The sequence below is a fragment of the Periplaneta americana genome, chromosome 8 (genome assembly GCF_040183065.1).
Source record: "Periplaneta americana isolate PAMFEO1 chromosome 8, P.americana_PAMFEO1_priV1, whole genome shotgun sequence".
Taxonomy (NCBI): Eukaryota; Metazoa; Arthropoda; class Insecta; order Blattodea; family Blattidae; genus Periplaneta; species Periplaneta americana.
The window spans coordinates 53958984-53985450 of NC_091124.1; the positions used below are offsets into that span (position 1 = coordinate 53958984).

A 26467-nucleotide genomic window follows, 5' to 3' on the forward strand; every position below is an offset into this window, starting at 1 on the left:
AATTAAATTTTTACACTAATTTACGTGAAAGAACTAAACCAATAAACAGAATTGTTCCCCTCTTCATTGAGAAGGCACAGTCAAATGTACAAAACCAAAAAATAAAAAAATGATGATTAAAAGTGATATTTCAATTAATGACTGATTATAAATTGAAATATTTTTTATTTTGAAAAGTAAGACAAAGTATATGATCATGTCTCGTGACCAGAATATTGTACGAAATGGAAATATAAAAATTGGAAATTTATCTTCTGAAGAGGTGGAGAAGTTCAAATATCTGGGAGCAACAGTAACAAATATAAATGATACTCGGGAGGAAATTAAACACAGAATAAATATGGGAAATGCCTGTTATTATTCGGTTGTGAAACTTTTATCATCCAGTCTGCTGTCGAAAAATCTGAAAGTTAGAATTTATAAAACAGTTATATTACCGGTTGTTCTGTATGGTTGTGAAACTTAGACTCTCACTTTGAGAGAGGAACAGAGATTAAGGGTGTGTGAGAATAAGGTGCTTAGGAAAATATTTGGCCACTAGAGGGAAACCAAGATTTGGAGCTGAATCTGAGACGATTCTAACCGGCGTCGGAGTTGTATCCGGTGTGGCTTAGTGGATAAAGCATCAGCACGTAGGGCTGAAAACCCGGGTTCAAATCCCGGCGCCGGAGAGAATTTTTCTCCGTTCCATTACTCTTTCATCGTATGATGACGCAGAATATCTGCATGGAAATATCATATGTACTTCGGTACATTGAAATAATATATATATGTGTAAATCACATCGTGATTTAAGACGGCGCTTATTCCGTCGGATCCCGGCCAACTAGTCACTCATATCGAGTGCACCTCAGCACATGTGTGGACTTTGTTCCTGCGTTCATAGACATCTATGACGTAGTGCAGAGGGCGGCCACTAGAGGGAAACCAAGATTTGGAGCTTAATCTGAGACCATTCTAACCGGCGTCGGAGTTGTATCCGGTGTGGCTTAGTGGATAAAGCATCAGCACGTAGAGCTGAAAACCCGGGTTCAAATCCCGGCGCCGGAGAGAATTTTTCTCCGTTCCATTACTCTTTCATCGTACTCTTTCAAAATACTTGGGGCTAAGAGAGATGAAGTTAGGGGAGAATGGAGAAAGTTACACAACACGGAACTGCACGCATTGTATTCTTCACCTGACATAATTAGAAACATTAAATCCAGACGTTTGAGATGGGCAGGGCATGTAGCACGTATGGGCGAATCCAGAAATGCATATAGAGTGTTAGTTGGGAGGCCGGAGGGAAAAAGACCTTTAGGGAGGCCGAGATGTAGATGGGAAGATAATATTAAAATGGATTTGAGGGAGGTGGGATATGATGATAGAGAATGGATTAATTTTTCTCAGGATAGGGACCAATGGCGGGCTTATATAAGGGCGGCGATGAACCTGCGGGTTCCTTAAAAGCCAGTAAGTAAGTAAGTAAGTAAGTAAGTAAGTAAGTAAGTAAGTAAGTAAGTAAGTAGTAAGTAAGTAAGCAAGTAAGTAAGTAAGTAAATAACTAAGTAAGTATAGGATCTAATGAGCTGAGATTTTGCATGTTACTTTCCATGTGTATATTAAACTGTTTCTCCAAATTTGAAAAAGATTGGTCAAAATAGGAAAAAAGTTCCAAAATATAGTTAAGTGTCCCCTTAATGAGTTGAAAGAAAACCCTGGAAAAAAGTCTCAACCTGGTAATTTATCTCTAATAGGATTTGAACCCGCATGTGTCATGATCAGACATGCTAACTTCACAACCGTGGACTACGACTTAGGTCAATCATGTTTTGCTAAATTCAATTTACTTTTGCTCATATTAAGGGGGAAATTTACAAGTTACAATGTTAGAAATAACATTTTTCATTTTTTTAAATTTTAGATGGGATTTTTTTCCCTCTCATCAGTGCAAGAATTATGTGGATATCGGCATTATTTTAAGATCTACGGGAATAAATGTGCGGTCCCTTCAACTAAGGTTTTTTCTCTCACTGGGAATGTTCATTCTGATTTCCCGTGCATTTTATTTCTTAATACCTCTTTCATAATAAATAAAAAATATTTGTGTTATATTGAAATGAAATTTTATATGCAAGTATATTTGATATTGGTAAACAATGTAACTGATTAATTTATTACAACATTTGTAGTTAATTAAAAAATATTTTGTCATAAAAATTACCAAAAGTAAAACATTATTACGAACTGAAAAAAAATCTGTTTAGATATTTCGAATATTTAGCTAAGGGCTGTTCACATCACATTTATTAAGTACAGGTAAATAAAAAATGAATAACTGAAACATATTGATATATGTAGAAATTATCAGAGATGACATTTGAATGCACAAAGACTGCCACTACAGTATTTTGTAATTATAAAGACACTTTGTGCAAATGTGAAAATAGTTTTTCGTAATACAACTAGTGCACATTAAGTGCACCAAATTGTAAGGCAAAATGATGGTATGTTTTTTTGAGAAAACAAATAATCATTTCTACTCATATTCCACTGTTTAAAGCTGAATATTTCCTTCTTACATCCAAGAGCAGGTCTTTCACTGCAAACCCAACTTTCTCCAATTTTTCCTATTTTCTGCCTTCCTGTTTGTCTCCTCATATGATCCATTTATCTTAATGTCGTTTATCATCTGATATCTTCTACCCTGAACTCTTCTCCCGTTCACCATTCCTTCCAGTGCATCCTTCAGTAGACAGTTTCTTCTCAGCCAGTGACCCAACCAATTTCTTTTCCTCTCCTGATCAGTTGTAGCATCATTCTTTCCTCACACATTCTTTCCAACATAGCTTAGTTTCTTCTTTTATCTGTCTACTTCACAAGTTCCATTCTTCTCCATATTGTCAATATTACGAGGTAAATTAATGAGTTGAATATGATGTACTACTCCATGTGATCTAATTCATATTCCGTATTTCTTTAGCTGATCTGTTATTATAGCTTGAAGGAAATTATGAAAACACAATAAAATGAGTAAGAAAATAAGAAAATCACGAGAAGAAAATTACAAGGAAAACAAAATCATAAGAAAATAATGTTGAGGGAAGAAAATTACAAAGAGAAGAAATAAGGAAAGAAGGAAAAGGAGAACGAGTAGAATAAGACGAGGAGAAGAGAATAATGAAACGAAGAAGATAATGAGAAGGAAAAGAGAATGGCGAAGAGAAGTATAAAATCACGAGAAGAAAGTTACAAGGAAATCAAAATCATTAGATAATGATGGGGGGAAGTAAATGACAAGGAGAAGAAAATAAGGAAAGAAGAAAAAGGAGAACGAGTAGAATAAGACGAGGAGAAGAGAATAATGAAACGAAGATAATGAGAAGGAAAAGAGAATGACGAAGAGAAGAATAAAATCACGAGAAGAAAATTACAAGGAAAACAAAATCATAAGAAGATAATGATGGGGGAAGTAAATTACAAGAAGAAGAAAATAAGGAAAGAAGAAAAAGGAGAACGAGTAGAATAAGACGAGGAGAAGAGAATAATGAAACGAAGAAGATAATGAGAAGGAAAAGAGAATGACGAAGAGAAGAATAAAATCACGAGAAGAAAATTACGAGGAAAACAAAATCATTAGATAATGATGGGGGAAGTAAATGACAAGGAGAAGAAAATAAGGAAAGAAGAAAAAGGAGAACGAGTAGAATAAGACGAGGAGAAGAGAATAATGAAACGAAGAAGATAATGAGAAGGAAGAGAGAATGTCGAAGAGAAGAATAAAATCACGAGAAGAAAATTACAAGGAAAACAAAAACATTAGATAATGATGGGGGGAAGTAAATGACAAGGAGAAGAAAATAAGGAAAGAATAAAAAGGAGAACGAGTAGAATAAGACGAGGAGAAGAGAATAACGAAACGAAGAAGATAATGAGAAGGAAGAGAGAATGACGAAGAGAAGAATAAAATCACGAGAAGAAAACTACAAGGAAAACAAAATCATGAGAAGATAATGTTGGGGGACGAAAATTAGAAGGAGAAGAAAATAAGGAAAGAAGAAAAAGGAGAACGAGTAGAGTAAGACGAGGGGAGGAGAATAATGAAACGAAGAAGATAATGAGAAGGAAAAGAGAATGACGAAGAGAAGAATAAAATCACGAGAAGAAAATTACAAGGAAAACAAAATCATAAGAAGATAATGATGAGGGAAGTAAATTACAAGAAGAAGAAAATAAGGAAAGAAGAAAAAGGAGAACGAGTGGAATAAGACGAGGAGAAGAGAATAACGAAACGAAGAAGATAATGAGAAGGAAAAGAGAATGACGAAGAGAAAAAATGGGCGAGAGGGGGAAATGACTAAAAGAGAAAGAAAATGACAAGAGGGAGAAGAAAATTAGAAAAGAAGAGAAGAAGAAAAAGGAGAAGAAATGACAAAAGATATAAAAGGTAACAATTATAAGGAGAAGAAAATGGTAAGATAGAAAAGAAAAAAATATAAAATGTAAACGAAAAAAATTATTAGAAGAAAAACTCATGAGAAGTAGACGCAGAAATTAGTAAGGGAAGTGAAAGTTGGAGAATTAAGGTGGAAATTAAAATGAGAGTTTAAGAAAGAAGAACTGAAGAAAAGAATGATAGGGTAAAATAAAAATAAAGGAAATGTGAAACTGGATTGAGAGAAAAAATGGGGTAATAGAACATACAGTGGAGAAACTCAGAAAGGAATACGAAGGTAGAAGGAGTAAATTTGTGTAAGATTATAATGTCAATAAGGAGAAAAAAGAATATTATGTAAATATTAAGGAAAAGATGAAAATAGTAAGAAGAAACAATGACGAATGGGAGGTAGAATGTAATAGAAAGAGATGCTTAAAAATGAGAAGAATAAATGAAATAGTAGAAAGGACGGGAAATAATAAGACGGATGTGGGGAAGAGGAAAATGAAAAAGAGGACAAAAGGAAATTAAGATAGTTACACAGAAAGTTCATAAATGTACTCCCAGGTACAGATAAGCTTAATTAGTCGTTGTATTTTATACAATACGCTAGCTGGAACGCTGCATCCTGTAGTGTCAGATGCAACTGGTAGTCATATGGCCTGCATGATACTCTCGCGAAATATTCTGACACGATGCCAGCAGGTTGCTCTTCTTTGCGCGAGAAGGGATCTGTAAAGTGTCAGTAGCAGTGATGGCTTGTCATGGATCACTCCTTCAAGCAGCTCCATACCCGCACATCATCACCAAGTTTCCCCTTCAAATAACTTCCTGAATACATGAACAGCGCATTGTACTAATTATATTACATCCTGGGATGTGACAGTGTTTCAGTTGCAAATTTAGTGGGCCCAGATTCAATTATCGGTAGAAGAGTGAAGAATTATATTTCTCCCACGTGTATTTGCATGTTCCCTTCTCCTATATTTTTGACGTAGACTACATCTTTCCCCGCACTGAATACGACCACCCGTTTCGGTATCAGTGATGAAACAAAATATAACAATATTTGAGGAGAAAAATTCGCTCCGGCGCCGGAGATCGAACCCGGGTCCTTGGTTCTACGTACCAAGCGCTCTGACCACTGAGCTACGCCGAATTCAATCCACAGCACCGGATCGAACTTTCCTCCTTCGATGTTTCCCTAGAATTTTTCTCCTCAAATGAAGACCTCCCTCAAAGAAGGTTGTACATCATATGCAAAAGCCGTTGATATACAACCTTCTTTGAGGGAGGTCTTCAAATATTAAGTGTCAATATTACTGATAAATTCTGCAGGACAAATTAATATATCTATAATAAAATATAACAAGTTCAAATTCTTACTGTAACACTATGTGTCACAGCTGAATGTTAATATTAGTAGTAGTTACGTCATGAAACAACATAACTACCGTCAGCGCGTCTGGCCGCGAAACCAGGTGGCCCGGGTTCGAATCCCGGTCGGGACAAGTTACCTGGTTGAGGTTTTTTCCGGGGTTTTCCCTCATCCCAATACGAGCAAATGCTGGGTAACTTCCGGTGCTGGACTCCGGACTCATTTCACCGCATTATCACCTTCGTATCATTCAGACGCTAATTAACCTTGATGTTGATATAGCGTCGTAAAATAACCAAATAAAATTTAAAAAAAACATAACTTGAGCGACCATATTCAATGGCGTCACTGCCCTCGCTATGAGCAGCATAAGTAGCGTATAAAATTAGTTGGGACCGGATTTTTAGGTTTTTAAATTAATAATTGAATATCTAATGTAAGACTTGTAAGAACCGTTACAGGATAGACTTATAGATATAGTGAAATAATGCCGCCCAGGTCCAAAATCGACTCCATAAAGACCGTCAATTGGAAGTCAGTGTGTGGACAGTTAGGAAACTTATCCTGCAGTCAAGAAGTCCTTCCACAGGACCCCTGTTGACTTTGAAGCATCGAATACACATATTTTTATAAGAAGGATAAATTTCATGTTTTATACTGTAATCCAAATAATGTGGAAGGAAATACAATCTAAATGATATGGAAGAGAGAACTGATTGTGTCTTAAACAAAATGAAAACTGCGCATAGAAGACTCGTCTTTTTCTCGGCAAGTTCGACGAAAACCAGAAGTAACCAAAGCAGCAGTAAATGAAAATGAAATTTTTAGCCTCTCAAGTGAGTTGAAAGAGATAGACAATGAAACAGCAATATCTTCAGGAGCCAAACAAAGAAGATCTGTGCTTAAAGAAACGTCGAATGATAAACCTAATGATCTGTGAGAATCTTGCTCAGGAAATTTCGACCCCAATCATAGTGAATTTTATTTCACTTAGTTATTTAACGACGCTGTATCAACTACGAGGTTATTTAGCGTCGATGAGATTGGTGATAGCGAGATGATATTTGGCGAGATGAGGCCGAGGATTCGCCATAGATTACCTGACATTTGCCTTACGGTTGGGGAAAACCTCGGAAAAAACCCAACCAGATAATCAGCCCAAGCGGGAATCGAAACCGTGCCCGAATGCAACTCCGGATCTGCAGACAAGCGCCTTAGCCGACTGAGCTACGTCGGTGGCTATCATAGTGAAAGATGCGTCAATTGTGATCAGTGGTTTCACGAAATATGTCAAGACCTTTCAAAATGCAGAAAGAACTTTGTTTTGGTTTCAGGTATGAATCTGACTGAGGAATTTAAAGTTTGACTGTCGTCGTCGTCGTCTTCCTAACAAGTATTAGGCCGAGTGGCCTGTTACGGTCTCAAACTATAATTTTCAGTCCATCTCTTCTTCGGACGACCTAGAAATCTTTTTCCATGCGGATGGTAATGAAACAGTGCTTTTGGAATTGTGCATCGATCCATTCGTTCGAGATGACCCTTCCAATGAAGTTGATATTTGCTGATGAACTGCATAATGGGTTCTATTTGAAGTTCTTGCATTGTGTCCTCTTTTTTTATGACCCCAGCGAGTATATCCAGCTGTTGCTCTCATGAACCTCATCTCACTTGTTTTTATTCTACTGACATCTCAAAGTTTGACTGAATATGCCTAAATATTTTTTAATTTACGTAGTAAATATTAAGCGGTAAGATTTATATTTTTCTTTATATTTCCTTCATTTTGTAATAATGTGTTCGTAATCGATTTGAGAGAAAAATTAACTAACTTCTGTGTAGTAATAAAACTGACGAAGAGGTTTATGGTTTTTATTTATTTGCAAGCCCAAAGAATGGAAAAGAGTGTCAAAGAATTTATTACACTAATGCATTCAATTGACTTGAGCAGTAACACGAACTATAAACCTGGTTAGAAATTTAGTAGGGAGAAAAGCAATAGCCAGGCATGGAATACGATATACATGAAGGCAGCTTGAAGGCGTCGGCTGCGTTTGGCTGTTGCAGGGCATTTCCAGCACCTGTTACTGTCGAGGTAAGTTGTTTTATTGTTATAACGATCCTAGGCTGTTATTAGTAGCAATCGACGTTAAAGGACGGGGAAAGAAAAGAAGACTCGCACAGTCGCAAGCCAATTGCCAGAATGATCTGTCTGCAGAGTTAGAAACGGCATTCTTTATTTACTCTATATGACACAACTGACAACATATATTCCATTATTGAAACAAAGCTTCAGTTTCAAGGATGGCTACACAAGGATGAAAAATATTTGTCTTACACTTGAATGTATCGTTGTAGAAAAGTCGGCCACTGTACGGTTTGAAATCATCGATTATGGATAAGACAACAGATATTTTTATTACGGGATTAGATGTAAGTACTAATTGAAAATGTTCATCCAAGTTATCTTCTGAAAAGTTGTGCTGAAATTAATGCACACTAAAATAAAATTCTCTAACTACTAAATAATATGTTATGAGTAGGGGCCGGATTGATATGGATTAAAATGGCAAAATAAGCATGCACATATGCACTTATAAACCGCGATATACTGGGTGTTCATTTCAAAGTGTGTCATGACGTCACTGTTGTTGGGTCACCGATTTGAAGCGAGTTTCAGCTTATATGTCAGAGGAGTTGCCTATTATTTAAGGCGTTCTTCAATCTGAACTTGAGAACGTGTACGGTATAACTTGAACGTCGTAGCAACAGATGACGGTCTGTACGGTCTGTGTGCTACCATAACCTCTTTCGAACTATGTTTTGCGCCGGCAAGTCGTACGCAGGGTATTTGTTATCATCAGTTGCGTACGGTAACATTCCACAACACAAATCAAATGCTCCGTGTCCATGTTGACCGTCGAAGTTAATGTCAACAAATACGTAACTAATCGTCTTAACCCTCTCCCCGTATCCCGACAGTACGTATTTCCAAACAGTTCACATTCCTGCCACTACCGGCGTTACCGTACGTATCGGTACGTACTCTTCATAATGAACGCCGTACTTGCTAGGCAACTTCTCTGCCTCATAGGTTATACACCTCTGCGGAAGTGTAGGAAGATTGAATTCTCTAGGCTCATCGGCTAGCCACATGACGGCATACAGCGAGCCATGACACATTTTGAACTGAACACCCAGTATTTACTAAAAATAAAAAATATACTTTCTTAAAATTGCAAAAAAAAATTAGAAATTTACTATTACTATTTTTTGTAATACATAAAAATATTGAGACACCATCAGTTGCTAAAGTTGCGTGTCCTTCAACCTACTGCTTAAGCAGTACATTTCCAGCACATTTTTCGTTTGTAATCGTTGATAAAACAAATTCAAAATTAATAATTTTCTTCCAGTTAAGCTGTTATAAAATACACTGCACCCTACACACTGTCAAAGTTTCTAAGATCTGTCACTATAATAAAATCAAAATATTCTGATTTCCCATGTTGACAAGTAAAAAACAGAAAATTACATTATCGTGCCTATCTTATTGTTGACAGGTAGAGGAATGCGAGTTTAGCGAGTGCAGAGACGCCTATGAATACTTCCTATAACTCCGGCTTCAATCAAATTAGCGTTTCAGTGACAAAATTTTATGCACGTGCGGAGTAGATAATAAGGTGGCTTCATGTTTTTAATAACTGTTTCTTTTAATCACAATTTTCATGCATCATAACATTTGCTAAGTCAGAAATGCACTTAATTAATGGAGTGCTTTGTTGATTGCAAATGATTTGTTCAAAATTATTCGCCCTCAACACTGCACTGTCTGTATCCTGTCAGACTGCAATAAATAAAATTTAACTCCTGTAGTGTGCTTCAATGTCCGAGTTTCTTCTGTATTTCATTTTTTTTTACATTATACGTATTCTTAAGCTTGGTTTAAGCACAACATTGCTACAAAATAACAAAATATGGTTTTATATGCGCTAAAAGCTTATATATTCATTAACCCCTTCAATATGCATGTATATGCACTATAAAATCTCGACCTCTGGTTACAAATAACTTAAAATGCATTTATACAGGGTGATTCACGAAGATTTACCGTCACTTACGAAGCTTATTTCCGAACACATTCTCAGAAAAAATGTCATATAAACATTTGTCTTAATCGAAATATTTTCAAAGTTACATCAATTTGAGGTTTTAATAAAATACCGTTTTCCTTAGTTTTACGGTTAAAATATTACAAATAGAGAATGAACTATTCAGAAGTGTCATTTATTTAATTGGCTAGTGTTCTGAAGCTAAAAATGTCTTGTTAATTGCTTCGAACAGATTTTATTTTTCAATTTTTAAGTAAAAATGACATAATTCTTACGCACTTATAAAAAACGTTACAAATCATACGATTTTAGGAACTTCATTCCTTACAGTTTAATTACGCATCCTAATGTACAGTCTTAAAGAATTTACGAGAGTGGCGTGATTTGTAACAATTGTTGTGATAAATGCGTAAGAAAATGTAATTTTGTAGTTAAAAATCGACCCAAAAAAGTCTGTACGAAGCAACTATAGAATTCACAACACATTTTTAACTTCAGAATACTAGTTAATTAAAGAAATGATACTCTTGAATAGTTCTTTTTTTTCCTGTAATATTCTTTCACCCTTAAAACTAAAAAATAATGGTATTTTACGAACAACTTGAAATTAGTGTAATTCTGAAAATATTGAGATTAGGACAAATTTTCATATGACATTTTTTGTTCAGAATGTCTTCGGAAATAAGCTCCTTAAGGGACGGTAAATCCTCATGAATCACCCTGTATAATGGTAGCATATGATTTGCAACTAAGGAGTAAAGCGTAAATATGCTAAAATCCGTCGCCTAGTTATTAGCATACGGGTACAGTATAAAGGAACGGAGACTTACTATCACTCTGATATGCAATGTTCAGATAATTTAATTTCGTCATTATTACAATGAATAAATGAAAATAAAAATATCGAAATTCCTTCAGCTATTGATCACAATAAAGCAACACTGTTACAAGAGTTCGAAAAGAAACAATAATAAAGTTTTACAAAATAATGGCTGTATCTACATTATATGGAGCAGAAAATTGGGTAGAAGATGAACTGTAACGCTCAATAATTATATCTTAACCAAAAAAATTAAAATTATGATGTTACAATATCGAAAGAACAAACAAAGATAATGGCACGCTCGGGAAAATACAAAAAGGATACAAAAAATTACCTACTAAAAGTAGTTGAAAATAAAATTCTAGAACACGTCTCCTCATACTATTATTTGGGTTGTGAAATTGCCAGTTACAAAGATAAAGATACAGATAAGAAATTAATGAAGTATCAAAGAGTATGCGGAACTTTACATAAAACTTTAAGGAATAAAACAATAAATAAAGCAAGAATCAGTCCCTGCTCTGCTCTAAGGATGTAAAAGCTGGGTACTTACGCAGAAAACAATGACCAAACTACAGAATTGCGAAATGAAGTTTCTGAGGAAAATTAAAGCATGTACGAGAGAGGACAAGCTTAGAAATGATATCAAAAAAGAACTAGAAGTTGAAGCAATTAACTCAAGAATACAGGGATATACATGCATGTGGATATATGTCAAGAATATGGAAGATATCAGACTTCCGTAAGCAGCTTTCCATTAGCCTATACCTCCAGAGGAAGAAGAAGAAGTGTAGGAAGACCAAGAAAAATATGACGAGAGATATATTGTGAAGACGGAACAGGCAATAGCCCAAACCGTGAATAAAAGAGTAGAATAAGAAGAAGAAGAAGAAGAAGAAGAAGAAGAAAAGAAGAAGAAAATTGGGTATTAACTACACAACAATGAAAAAAGAATAAAGACAGCTGACATGAAATTGTTATGAATACTTTAAGGACTCCCTGCAAAAACGGGATGGCTCCACTTTTTGATGCAATTAATGTTTTGATTGATGCCTGACCTTTTAGTGCAAGAACGATGTGATTCCAAGCATTTGATGGTAAGTTAAAGTGAAAGTGCAGCTGAGCTCGCAATCGTTTCGTTGCAGAAAGGAGGCAGCTTGTGTAGCATATACAGGGTGACCGTAATGATTTCAGGAGGTTATTCTTTGAGACATTTCATACAATTTTGCTCGTTTTTGTTTTCTTTTTGAGAAGAGAATTGTTTTATAGTAAACATATCACAGTGAATTTTGGGAAAGCTATTGATTTAATTCCCAATTTGCTCAATCATTTTAAGAGAGCAATGTATTATGATAATAAATGATTGAAAGAATTTTAATTTTGTCATTTACATGTGCAGAAATTTGATCCGAACAAATGTAACGTTCGTTCTGCAACGGAACAATGTTATATTTGTTCAGATCAGATTTCTGCACATTTAAAGGGCAAAACTAAAATTCTTTCAATAATTTACTATCATAATACACTGCTCTCATGAAATGACAGAAAATATTGGGAACTAAGTTAATGGCTTTCCCAAAACACTATGAAATGTTTCATATAAAACAATTTGAATTTCGAAAAACTAAGAAAAAACGATCAAAGTTGTATTAAACTTTGTTTTTTTTTATATCTGACAAAATTAACCCTCTGAAATTAATGACATTACTTACGATTTACCCTGTATAGTGTTTTGATTCATGTAATTTATATTAAATTCCGAACATAAAACGAAGCTCCTGGATACCTAGAACATGCTCTGAAAAAGAAAAGAAGTTCAGTTAAAATTAGAATTTTTTATAATGATTCCTTACCCCTCCCCCATCACTTTGTAAAAGTGGAGCTACCTCGTTTTTTCAGAGAGTCCTTCAATTGCAGGATACAGTTTGTTAAATCATAAAAAATGAAGATATTCGTGCAGAATTACAAATGCAGATCATTGTTGAAATAATAGGTACACTTAGATTGCATTTGGCACAATCACATACAAAAATTGGAACCGAACCGTATTCCTCCATAAATACTTATGTACACTATCTACCAAAAAGTAATTGGGCATTGTTGTCGCCTCTTCAGAACCTCGTGGTAACACCTCTTGTTGCTGTAACAGCAGCCACCCTCTCAGGCATGCTTTCCTCCTGTTTGTGTAGGATGTCCACTGGAATTCGTCGCCATTGCTCTTGCAATATGGCACTCAGTTGGACAATATGGAAGTTGGCCACATCTCCCGAGACCTCAATCGCCGGTTCAATTCGTCCCAAAGGTGCTCAATGGAATTGAGATCAGGACTCTGTGCAGGCCAGTCCAACCGGTGAACATTATTGTCTGCATACCACTGCATAGTAGCCGCCGAAACATGGGGCCAACTTCCATTGCCCAACTGAGTGCCATGTTGCAAGATGAATGGCGACGGATCCAGTGAATATCCTACACAAACTAGTGGAGAGTATGCCTGACAGGGTGGCTGCTGTTATAGCAACAAGAGGTGGTACCACGAGGTTCTAAAGGGGCAAAAACAGTGCCCAATTACTTTTTGGTAGATAGTGTATAAACGTAACGGTAGAAGAAGAGTAGGTCGACCAATGAAAAGATAGAGAGACCAACTTTAAAAATTTCCTGAAAACGGAACAAGCCAAATGTTGTAAGCCGGAATATTTATAAGGATAATAATTTCTAAGCATATGTTACAAAATAGTACATAATCTTTAGGCTACTGTTACATTTCTACTTATCATCCTCGTCCTGGGTAACTTTCGGTGCTGGATCCCGGACTCATTTCACCGACATTATCACCTTCATTTCATTCAGACGCTAAATAACCTGAGATGTTGATACAGCGTCGTAAAATAACCCAATAAAATAAAAATAGAAATCCTCCTCGTGTTATGTTCAACTCTTCAATGCTCCACTTCTTTCTCCTGTTACTTGTGCTTCTTTTGCATAAAAATTTAATTTTTTATTATTATCATCTATCTTATTACATTTGTATCCATGTCCCTATTATTTTGTTCTTTTCTATTCTGTTAGTTCTGCATTTTCTATTCCATTACATTTGTATCCAATTCCCTATTATTTTTTTCTTTTCTATTCTGTTCGTTCTGCATTTTCTATTCCATTACATTTGTATCCAATTCCCTATTATTTTTTTTCTTTTCTATTCTGTTCGTTCTGCATTTTCTATTCCATTACATTTGTATCCAATTCCCTATTATTTTGTTCTTTTCTATTCTATTTGTTCTGTATCCAAAGTGTAATATTACATTATTTTTTATCATTCACTCGTTCCTGCTTGATTACATAAGAAACCGAAATGTTAGGAGATATTCTACGCTAGATTTTACTAATTAAATTTCCAACTGTGACTATTTCGTTTATATGACGTCATTCCATTTTCGACCAATGAAGTGTAATTAAATTTTGAATTCTAAAATTCACAGTAAACATCGCGATGATTTCTGTGGTGTTCGGGTAAAGGGGGATGTCATTTTTTGTCCAGGTGGAATTTTGTTCCCCAGATGAACACACAAGTTAAATTATACAAGTGGGTGTGCGAAAATCAAAGAATACTAGCAGTTGATGTGTTTTATTTGTGTATAAAATTATTTGTAATAAGTGTTCCAAGTTCAATTTTCATTTATCTCCGAACTCATTTTTATGACTTATCTCCCTTTACCCAAACACCACAGATTTATGCAGCTCGATTTATCACTATCAATTTATCGCATAGTCTTTCTTTTGTTTAGTCAGTGTCGTCAACTGTTTCCACGTAAACCGATGATCATGAATCCATTGTACTAAATAAAGTTCGAAATCCCACTTCCACATCTAGGCCTACATCTTCTAATTCCATGTTCATTGTACAGTATCTAAAGAAAATGACACTCCTTCATAACAATTGTTCATTTAATTAATGGTACCCCATTATCTCCTGGCCTAGTTGCCTCATGAGTGATACCTTATTGGTGTTACTTATGAGGTTCAAACCTGTCTTCGGACAGTTGACTAAACAACAACAACAACAACAACAACAACAACAACAACAACAACAACAACAACAACAATCAGGTTCTTTGTAATTATACTTAGCTATAAAATGTTTAAATTCAATTATTATTTTAGCACATAGTGAGAACGTATACTTACTTACTTACTTACAAATGGCTTTTAAGGAACCCGAAGGTTCATTGCCGCCCTCACATAAGCCCGCCATCGGTTCCTATCCTGTGCAAGATTAATCCACTCTCTATCATCATATCCCATCTCCCTCAAATCTATTTTAATATTATCCTCCCATCTACGTCTCGGCCTCCCCTAAGGTCTTTTTCCCTCCGGCCTCCAAACTAACACTCTATATGCATTTATGGATTCGCCCATACATGCTACATGCCCTTCCCATCTCAAACGTCTGGATTTAATGTTAGTGAAAACGTATTTGTTATAATAACAAGAGAAAAGCGCAGTACATCTAATCAACATTTTTAAACCTGTATTTCTCTTTTCTCAATTGGTATTACTGAATAACATTCAATTTCTTTATTGCAGTAATCGTTATTCATCTATTTCGTCTTCAAAATATCTTACAAGGTTAAGTATTCATAAATATACAATTATTAACATTTTGTGAGCGAAGTTTAGGGATATATTATTTGCATTTTTATTTTATTCACGACATAGTCCTAATAAATGTCACTCGAGGTCTGAGATTACTACAGATAATATTTAGGATTTACCATAGCTCACTAGTTTCGAAGTTTTGTTCTTCATTCTCAATTTAATCAGTGATATGTACGTGTTAAAAGTGTATAGTATAGAAAAAATGAAGCTAGATTTTTGTTATTCCACAATGTCAGCCTGGAACAGAAGCACGGTCCCTCTTGGTAAGAAGCTACAAGCTGATGAACGACTGGGCGAGGTTCTGATGGAGAAGCTCCGTTCAATAAAGAATGTATAAAACCAAAATCTTATCTCGCACTGTAATATTTTCTTAGGGAGGAAGTGTTTAGTGTCATAATTCTATGTGTCTGGCTCCTTTGATTTCCGGACTAAAAAGTGCATCAGCAGTTCCATTGTGCAGAGCAGCCGAATGGGAACTGTTTATTGGCTACCGCCGCTCCAGCCTGGGCGGCGCTGTCCTCCCATCGCAGACCGTTTGTGTTTCTGTTCAGTTCACTTAAACGAGACGTATGAAAACCTCAGTCCGTAATTGGCCATTTTATGGAGATTTAAATCCTCCCCAAGCATGCAGTTAGGTTAGCAATTTGGTTATAATGCCTGTTTCGTTGTAAACGAGCGAGAAGACCGCAATGTCATGAGAAGAGTTTAAGGAGCACTAGAGACAATACTGCATCACAATAAAACAGTAGTGGATAATGGTGGTTGCTCAAACAAGGGACATATTTCTGTTATTGAGCGGTTCTCTTGGCTGATGTTTTGAGTGTAATTTAGCTAAGTATAAAATTTGAGAGAGAAATTTGAGAAATACAAGCCTGCAAACTACAATTTAGTATACTTTTGTGTCGAATAGTGAGGTATTGCAATAGCTTTTCTTAGAACTGCAAGAAGAGATCTTGTGTCAAAATGCACCGGTCACTTCTTGTGACATAAAAAGATAATTTTCTGTGTTCAAGAACGTGCTTCAGATAAAAGCATGGACTTAAGTGGAGAAAATCTGAGAAATTAGTTGTAGTACGTTGTTTCAAAATAAAAGAAAATTGTAACATAATTTATAACTCAATTCTGATAGTGCATAATTTTAATGTTTTTATTTCTTACTTCAATGTACAGTAGTGGCAAAAAAACCGGACCGACGGAATAAGCAAAGTCCCCGAAATGAGCCATTGCGCATGCCACGCCCGCATTCACAACATAGCGAGCAATCTATTGAAATTATTATAGTTTCGACTTCTGACGTAGCCCATTTTGAAAGCCATTACAAAACAAGCTGGTAAACTTCATGTTCTGGGAATAATAAGTTAATTAAGTGGTAAAATATCGCTGCAATTGAAAAGTATTGGGAATAAATTTGAATAAGGAACAAAAAAAAATGTTTTCTTCCCAAGCAGGATTCGAACCACGAATGACTTAGTTACCAGTCTATCGTGTTGTCACTGTGAACAAGGCTCTGAAATCAGATACAAGGGTCCGTCCGGTTTTTTTTTTTTTTTTTTTTTTTGCTACTGCTGTACATGTTTTGAAATAAAACATGTTTTAAGATTTGACAGTGCACGGAAATCCGGACTCTACTCATTACCCTTTCATCATAACTTCTCATCTATCATTTTATCATCTCCCCACAACAGGCCTGCCACATGTCTTAGGGAGTAGCGCACTTGGATGAGTACAATGGTAAACGACTATCACGTAGTGCAGCCGTGGCGAAAAGGCCATGGTGCGCCGAGCCACTGTGTAAGCTGCAACGTGCATAGCACCTATGGAGGGAGGCGGACAACCGAAGGGGAAGTTAATGTTTAGGACGTGTAACGAAGAAAGAAATTACCAAGAAAACGTAGGACACATTATCACAACCTAAAATTACAGTAACTGTCTTCAGAATGTCTCTGCGACAAAGTTTCAAAATCAGGAATTATGTCACTTACTGGCAATCGTGGTTGATCACGAAGGTATTTGTTGTCAGTCGTGATCTAAATTTGATTTTTACTATTTTCATTGTTGAAAATAATTGTTCACAAACGTAAGTTACAGCGAAAATGGCTTCAACAGAGCAAGCGAAAGAACGAAGCTTCAAATATTTATTTTTTTCCAAAGATTTGAAAAGTTCAATATCTGTCAAGTCCTTACATCTAGCTTTCATTTAACGTCACATTGTAAATCTGTGAGTTTAAATTGAAAATCTAACCGCATTATTCGTACATCTGCTGTAAAAGAATCGACGTACAGAGATGATAATGATAATAATAATAATAATATAATAATAATAATAATAATAATAATAATAATAATAATAATAATAATAATAATAACACTTAACCTTTTAATGTTTCATCAGTAACATGTAGTAACTTATAATGCCGTTTTATGTTATACATCCGTTTTCCTAGTAATATTTGTGAACAAATCATACATTTAATATTTTCATCATATTGTAAGCAAAAGAATGCGTCCTCCCATCGTACTTGAAACATTCGTTTTTATAGATGTACATGGTTTCGAGAGAGATATTGCGACGATACGCCACTCGCAGGTCCGAGACAAATACAAATAGAACGGAGTTTGACTCCAGTGAGTAAGAGGGTGGGGGTTGTAGGTAGGAAGCGAGAGAAAAGCACTGCGAGCCACAATGTGCTCGTGAGTCGCATTTTCGCCGCGGCTGATGTAGTGAAATGCCGTAAAAAAAAAAGTTAGGTTGCAAGGAAAATCCAGATTGGAAAACATGTTTGCTCTTGTAAATAAAATGGTCTCGGTGAGAATTGGGATCGTCTGAAAAATAACAAATTACAGGCTAAAATGTAACTACATAAGATAGTAGTATTTATGGGGGATAATATAATAATGACGCTGCATATGTTGTAGAATACTGGGGAATATCAAACCACTTAGAATTAATATGTTCCACAGCTAATTTAATACAAACAAATTTCAGGTATCGAATTCCGATCTCTTTGGTTACAAGCTCTCGGCTAACTTACTGATGTGGGGCTCAGATCATGATATATAACGTTAAAGCGGTATTTGAAGGAGAAGTTTATAAAAGGGGGAGTATCTATACCCGGAAAGAAATACCCCAGTAGCTAATTAAATGAAAACAGATCTTGCGTAATTTACCGGGTATCGAATCTCGATACATTTGGTTAGAAGGTTAAGCTAACTTACTGATGTTAGGTTCAGACTATACAACAACCAATGGTTGTGCACAAGAAAACTATTTTCACAACTCGTTAGTTAAAGGTTGTCCCAAAGGGACTATAATTATAATTCTTCCGGATATTATAGTTTGTGTTGAACTACACAGATTTAGCCTATATATTTATGTCCGAAGTCTAATAATTATGGAAATATTAACGGGAGAAATACTGGAGAAACTTGCTGTTCCGTATACAGACGTGGACAAATTATTAGACTAAAACGTTTTTCTTGGAAACATAATATAATTCGTCATATCAACTATCAGTATAATTCACAAAGTCTCTGTTCTTGTAAATATGATTGTTTACATCTTCTGGTATATTTTTCCAATGGTTTAGTATATTTTTTCTGGCTATGTTGGTACTCGTGGTGTTTTAATTATATACTGCAGAAAGTCTGTTCTCCCATGGCCTGCAAGAAGACCGGACATGAAAGAAATTGAAAATCTGTGATCTGTACTGAAGAAGAAAGTGAACAAAAAAAGTTTTACAACAAAACATGGACTAATTTAAGCACTGTCTGATATCTGGCTAAATGATGCTGATATTCAAAGAAAGTGTCAAACTTTGGTTTCCAGCATCTCTGACAAAATCAACGTGTTAATAAAGAATAAGGGAATGTTCACACAATATTAGTAACCTCCAGATTCAATTTTCTGTTAATTATATCTGCCCAAAATACATTTTTGTTCATTATTTCTACCGATAAATACAGTTTCGTTGCATGTATAATTAATTTAGTCTAATAATTTGTCCACGTCTGTACTGTACCTAATGTGCAACGGTACATCTTTGCACACGGCAGGGTCTGTGCATCGCAAAGAAAATAAACTCCAGGTATGCTATTGGTGACACTATGAGAAAATATATCGTGCCTACCTTCTATTTTAAGGCAATCTCCTCAACGCTATATTATAATTTTGACAGGGTGAAAGACACAGCTACACGCAATGAAAGTCACAGTATTATAAAATAAATTGTAAATCATTTCGATTACCGTATTTGTTGAAATTTAAATATTAAAAAATATATATACAACCATGAACATCTCCAATACATTTGTTTATAACAAAACAAAATCCTTAAAAAAATCGTTAAATATTCTAAATGTAAATAAACAAAAATATAAATCTAAGAATTTTTAGTTGCTTATTTAACAACGCTGTATTAACTACCCCTTGGTTATTTAGCGTCAATGGAATTAGTGATTGTGAGATGGCGATTTTTTAAATTTTAGTAGGTTATTTTACGACGCTTTATCAACATCTCAGGTATTTAGCGTCTGAATGAAATGAAGGTGATAATGCCGGTGAAATGAGTCCGGGGTCCAACACCGAAAGTTACCCAGCATTTGCTCATATTGGGTTGAGGGAAAACCCCGGAAAAAAACCTCAACCAGGTAACTTGCCCCGACTGGGAATCGAACCCGGGCCACCTGATTTCGCGGCCAGACGCGCTAACCGTTACTCCACAGATTTGGACGTGAGATGGCGAAATGTGTCCGAGGATTCGCCATAGATTACCTGACATTCGCCTTAAAGCTGGGGAAAACCTCAGGAAAAAACCAATCAGGTAATCAGACCAATCGGGAATCGATAACCACGTTCGAGCGCTACTCCGGATCGACACGCAAGCGCCTCAGCCGACTGAGCTACGCCGGTGACTTGTAAGTAAATAAATTGGTATTTTTTTGCTGAAATTCAAATATATTAACACCATCTACACTTACTTACTTTCTGGCTTTTAAGGAAGCCGGAGGTTCATTGCCGCCCTCACATAAGTCCGCCATTGGTCCCTATCCTGAGCAAGATTAATCCAATCTCTACCATCATATCCCACTTCCCTCAAATTCATTTTAATATTATCTTCCCATCTACGTCTCGGCCTCCCTAAAGGTCTTCTTCCCTACGGCCTCCCAACTAACACTTTATATGCATTTCTGGATTCGCCCATACGTGCTACATGCCCTGCCCATCTCAAACGTCTGGATTTAATATTCCTAATTATGTCAGGTGTAGAATACAATGCATGCAGTTGTGTTTTGTGTAACTTTCTCCATTCTCCTGTAACTTCAACCCTCTTAGCCCCAAATACTTTCCTAAGAACCTTATTCTCAAACACCCTTAATCTCTGTACACCATCTACACTACAATGAATATCTCGTAAAAAGGCTCTACTAATAATTGTTTATAATAAAATCAGTTTTAGAATAACTATAACACACAGAATTAAAAATTATAAAAAAAAATGGCAGCAAAGGTCATGATAATATAAATAAAAATATGAATAATAATATGAATAACGGAAAATAGAATAATTTGGAAGCAGACAAGTTGCAAAACTATAGAAAATTAAGCTACAAATTGAATTTCATATCCTGGAATCTTCATGACACAGATTTCCAAAGGCGTTACAAGATCACCCTACTTAAATAACGTGAAATACTTATTAAAGTAGATTAACTGTTTAAGTTATTCTTATTTTAAAATGTTAGTAGACATATACCGGACAAATACATGGAATTTACAAAAATAAATATGGAGAAAAAAGGAAATAATATTGAAAAAATTATCAGAGGGGTAATCCTATTACCCCCCCCCCTTGATAGCAGGAGGGTTAATATCCTTTGCCACTTGTTCACCACTTATACAGTATTTACTAATTTAAAGCTTGAATAAATATATACTTTGCTTCTAGAACACTATCGGTCTTACTAATAAAAACTGTATATACAGACGTTTAATTGTTTTATACAATGAGTAGATCGTTTATACGTCGTGTGTAAATTCCTTACTAATAATCACTACATAATATGTCGTGTATAACAATACAACTGTTACACAACTACGTCATAGTTTCGTCATTACTTCGGTACGAAAGGTAATAGAATATCTGAGGTTCTCTATTGCATCCAGTAGAGCGCTCTAGTGTGGTGTGTTAAGTATCGATAGTACAACTGGCTCTAATCGATGACCACACTATATTTTGGTCAAAGAGTACAAGGTACAGGAATATTATTTTGTGCTCTTTGGTATGTTCTTCTGTGGTTACAAGGCAACCATCATCATAAAATGACAGTCGATACGAACAGCTGTTAGAGGGGAGGTCATTTTTTCTCTATATGCAACGCTTAAACAAGGGGTTTCGTGTACATGACTACTGTAAAGCAATTCCCATTGTATAGTTACAGGCTGTTTATAGTACATCCATTGCTTATTCATGGTTTATTAGTAACGTTTTCTGTCTCAACTCTGCATAAGTCTCGTATAACAACTATACATGGTTTATTAGTAAGACAGTATGTGTTTTATAATAGTTTCATTTTACAGTTACAATTACTTCTCATAGTAAATAAAAACTAACGTTTAATAAACATCGCTATATTTTGCAGCTTTCCGTCCTCTGATAGAACATAAGAAAGTTAAACACAAACGTGGCGATAGTTCCTTCGCTCCTTGTCGCCTTTTATAACAGCAAATATCTCGGATGATAGCTTATATACGGTAACATGATTTATATATGGCCCCGCTTCTCTCCTTTTTTTCTTCAGCTATTTGAAATTCATAGCCACTTTTCCCGTTACATTTGTCAAAAATCGAGTAGGCTACACGGCTTAACATGTCTAACAAGGGAGTGGTCGGCTAGGAACCTTTGATCTCGCTTCAGAAGACTACCAGTGTCAATGTGGAACTCGATATTCCAGTGAAAAGAGAAAGCTAGAAAGACTTCCATGAATTTTACAGCCAGCCTGTCCAACCAGATGGAAATGAATACAAGGAAACCGCAGGATCTTGTACGCACAGACTTCATTCAGCGGAATAAAGAAAATTATTATAGTGCTCGCAGTCGTTAAACTCGACTCGTCATAGAGCAGAAAGCCAGAATGGCTTAATTAAAGAAACGGAGGGAGACCAGAATTAAGATGGACGGAAACGATAAGAGAGAAATTTAGATTAATAAAAGGAGCACTGCCGTATGCGACGATTAGAGCCGAGAAGAAACCTACTTAGCAAGGCAAGGCATGTCTTCCGAGGCTCAGGAAACACTATCACGGCAACGTTACACCCCGGTTATTTCTCGTCTCTTATTTCACTGATTAAATGAGAAAACGTTTCTACAGTTCTTGCAGTTTGATCTAGTGAGATGGGGATTTCAAAACATAAGACTAAGTTTGGTGTAAAACGTTTGTGTTTCTCCGCCGTATTAGAGATTACATGAAAACCAATGTTGCCAACTTTAGCACAATTCGCTAGATCTAGCGGTTTTAAGGGCACGTCTAACAAAAAAAATTACGAAATAGCGACCAACGATTTTCTGGATTTTTTATTAAGCGTTTGGAGACAAAATTAGCGACTTTTACGTTTTGTCATTTTAACTGATTTAATAAGCTTAAGATGTAGCCTATTTGGAAACATCGCGTCCCTAGCAATTGTTTAATTTTATCGCGTCCCTAGCATTTGTTTCTTTGTTTGCCAACATTTCAAACTGCGCTGGTCTGGACACAGTATAGGTCATGGATGGACATCGTGCCTCACTTGAGAAATAATGCCTCACTGACCTTCACAGAGCTTATCGCTCTGAGTGACATCACCTTCACAGTCCCCGTCCCTCCCTCACGCAGCTCCTAGGCGTGGGCAGATTCTATATCAGTTTCGTAAGCAATATCAGTGGTGGCATAATGGCATTATCAAAGCAGTGTGTACGCGTTAGAAAACGATTATTTCATGAGAAATGGGAGGAAAAGTTTTTTTTTTCTGTTTAGAAGGGGAGAACATCCTAGGCATTAATAAATTTAATATACAACGACATTACTCCTTATGTCATAAAGAACATGCTGAATTAGAAGATAAGACAAACTAAATGTTATTTTTCGTACTATTCCGAAGAAAATTTATGATCTTAACATTTGCATAGTATACTAAATACGACATTATACCTTAAACTCGCTGCATTAAAAGGTAGCCTACGAGAAATTAAATGTTGTTTGTACCTATTATTTCCAAAAGAAATTTATAAAAAAATATCAAATGTGCGTAGAAAACGAAATATGATTTTCTGAAATTATTAAGTAATCTTGATAAACGAGAAAATAAACGTAGACAACGTGATGGAATATTATTGGCTAGTTACGCAATTTCTCCCCTGTGATTTGAATCAATTGAATGATGGGGAAATAGTAAAGAGGTTTATGATTAAAGCTGCCGAATTACTTTGCCAAATTGAATAAAAGTTTTCGAGTCTCTCACGTTAACCAAGCGCTTTCCTAATAATTCGCCACTGACCGCCTTAGCGATTACGATAAGGTGACGCAGGTCACAGCAGTTTATATTTCCCATACTACTCTGCAGTCTCCTCTCCTAGTAAACAAACTATTTCAAATCGAGTGCCTCACGTAACCGAAAAAAATTGTGCCCATGTATGGTATAGGTGGTCTGGACGTCAAAAAACACAAAACTACAAACCACTCCAGTCGATGCACAGCAGTTTCAAATATGACTCGCATTGGCATTCAAGTACAAGAATTAATAAAGACCATTGCTCATACCTATACATCTTCCCTGAAATCCTATTTACAAATAAATGAAGAGCACCATTCGGAAATCCTGAATAAGTTGAGGAATAAACCATGTACATCAACGAGTTCCACTTCTTTTAAGCACACGTCTAATATAAAACACTAACACCAACCACTAAAACATTCAAATTTGAAAATTATACTTTCAATAATTGTTTCTTTTTAAATTATTCATGTTTATCTTTATGTCATAATCGTTAATTAAAACTTTTCTTGTTTATTTCATCATCCCTAATTAAAACTTTTCAAAAACTTGTTTATATTATTTAGGTTATGTTATAGCTTCTGCTATATGATATTATGGATAGTCACATATCAGAGATTGTTTAATACTAAGATTTATTGAAAATCATCTGTAAAATGACGTTGATTACCGGGATCCGGATAATTGAAGTGGAATACAACTGTTTTAATAAAAATGAAATTGAATCAACAAAGCCTTCTTGACTAGTAACCGTCTACAGAGTTCAATGAAGATTCCATAGTTGGCACACCTGATAACATCACATAATCATAACCAACGAGTTAACTCGTTGATCATAACACACCACTGCTAATATATTTTGTAATGTTGAGATGGTACAATAATACATTTGAAGACAGATGTATTTTCGTAAGTCAATCAATATTTTATTGAATTGGGGTACTTCGTTACTTCTAATCTTTATATACTTTCTTCTAATCGTGTAATAGTCAATTAAATCCCATTCGAGTTTTGATTTTCTCTAGATAAATCAAAACCTCTAGTGAGATTGCTGTTGATAATATTTTGAAAATAAAAATTGTAAATTATGTTTTATATAAGGACGCTCGTAACTGCACAGGTTATTCATATATCAGCGTTGCCAGTGTGTCGGAATTTTGTCCCGCAGTTTTTACATGCCAATAAATCTACATCTACTAACATGAGTCTGTCGCATTTAAAGACACGTACAATATTTTGGTATTTTTTATATTATTATAGAGAAAATATTTTCTTTGATCCATTTTTTAAATTTATAAGAACAACCCTGCACAACGTATCATGACATCTTGGGTAACTCTATGCATTATACAGGGACATCACTTTATGTTTACTAACATTTTTAACATTAAGCTGGCTATACTCGGAAACACTGTTACCCCCCTTCCATTACAGGAGTTTGGAGTTGCTAGTGCAATATGTAAACAAATCATTTTACTAGCTATAGGAGGAGAGAAAAGTAGTGTATCCATTTATGTTACAGGGAAATACAGTATTACGATTTTCAGTTTGGTCATTACTTTACAGTATTTTATCAAAAAACAGTAGAATAGTAACAATTTTTTTTTCACAAACTCAACTCTTCAGGTGGTTATATTCATTATGTAATGTCTACTTTATTCAGAATATTACTAACCTAATTTATTCCTGAGAATTTTGTGAGCACTTCCGTAAGAAATCCCAATTTCTACAGCTAACTTCTTGACCGACTTATTAGGACCTCGCTGCATCCTTTCTCTAGCATATTCTACAGCATCTTCTGTCACCTTTGTTGGCCATCTTACACTTTTCTTCCTTTCTGTACACTTTGTTGCTCTAAATTTATCTACCAGATAAATGACATTTCTACGAAAATATTCCGTAATGATATAATCAGGAAATTGTGAAAAAAAAAAAACAAGAAAAACTGTTGTTTACATTCGGTTACACTGTAAATCCACTTTCCATCATCGTCCTTCATACCTACAAATAATAAAACAAAACTCTTGTTTAAATAATGTTGTTAAGTACCGTACCATATTATATGGTACCGTACTTTCGGTAACTCTCATCTTCACTTGTGCTAAGTCCACACAGATAAATTCAGTTATGCTACATACCATACCTGTGTGAAAATAAACTTCAATAATATAAGCTCTTTCTTCTATAGAAAACGCAACATATTTCTGAAACACACTGTACTCTGTACTGTTTACTTCGCTGCTAGCAACAGCGGCCGTAAGTTTGTGTGACTGACGTCAGCAAGGACATTAGTGAAAGGGGTGGGAGTAAAGTACATTCAGAAACGCAGGTACAATAAAAATTGAAGTAAAAATAAAATGATGTCCCTGTATATTCTTGGCTGTTAAATGGTGAATTATAATTTTTTATAATATTTGTACCAGTACAAATATTCTGCCGGGGCTAATTCTAATAATTTTCTATGTTTTCTATGGCCGTTTCTTATTCGAGTGCTGAGGCAGAACCAAAACTACGCAACAGAATACATATCAAAACAGCTAACAAATACAAATACCTCAGC

The 26467-nt window shown here is 35.4% G+C and overlaps 1 protein-coding gene across 1 annotated transcript in view; it reads right to left on the minus strand.

Annotated features, from left to right (window-relative positions):
- LOC138704728 (uncharacterized) overlaps positions 1-26467 on the minus strand; it is a 1357586-nt gene that overhangs the window by 520386 nt on the left and 810733 nt on the right. The window lies entirely within an intron of this gene.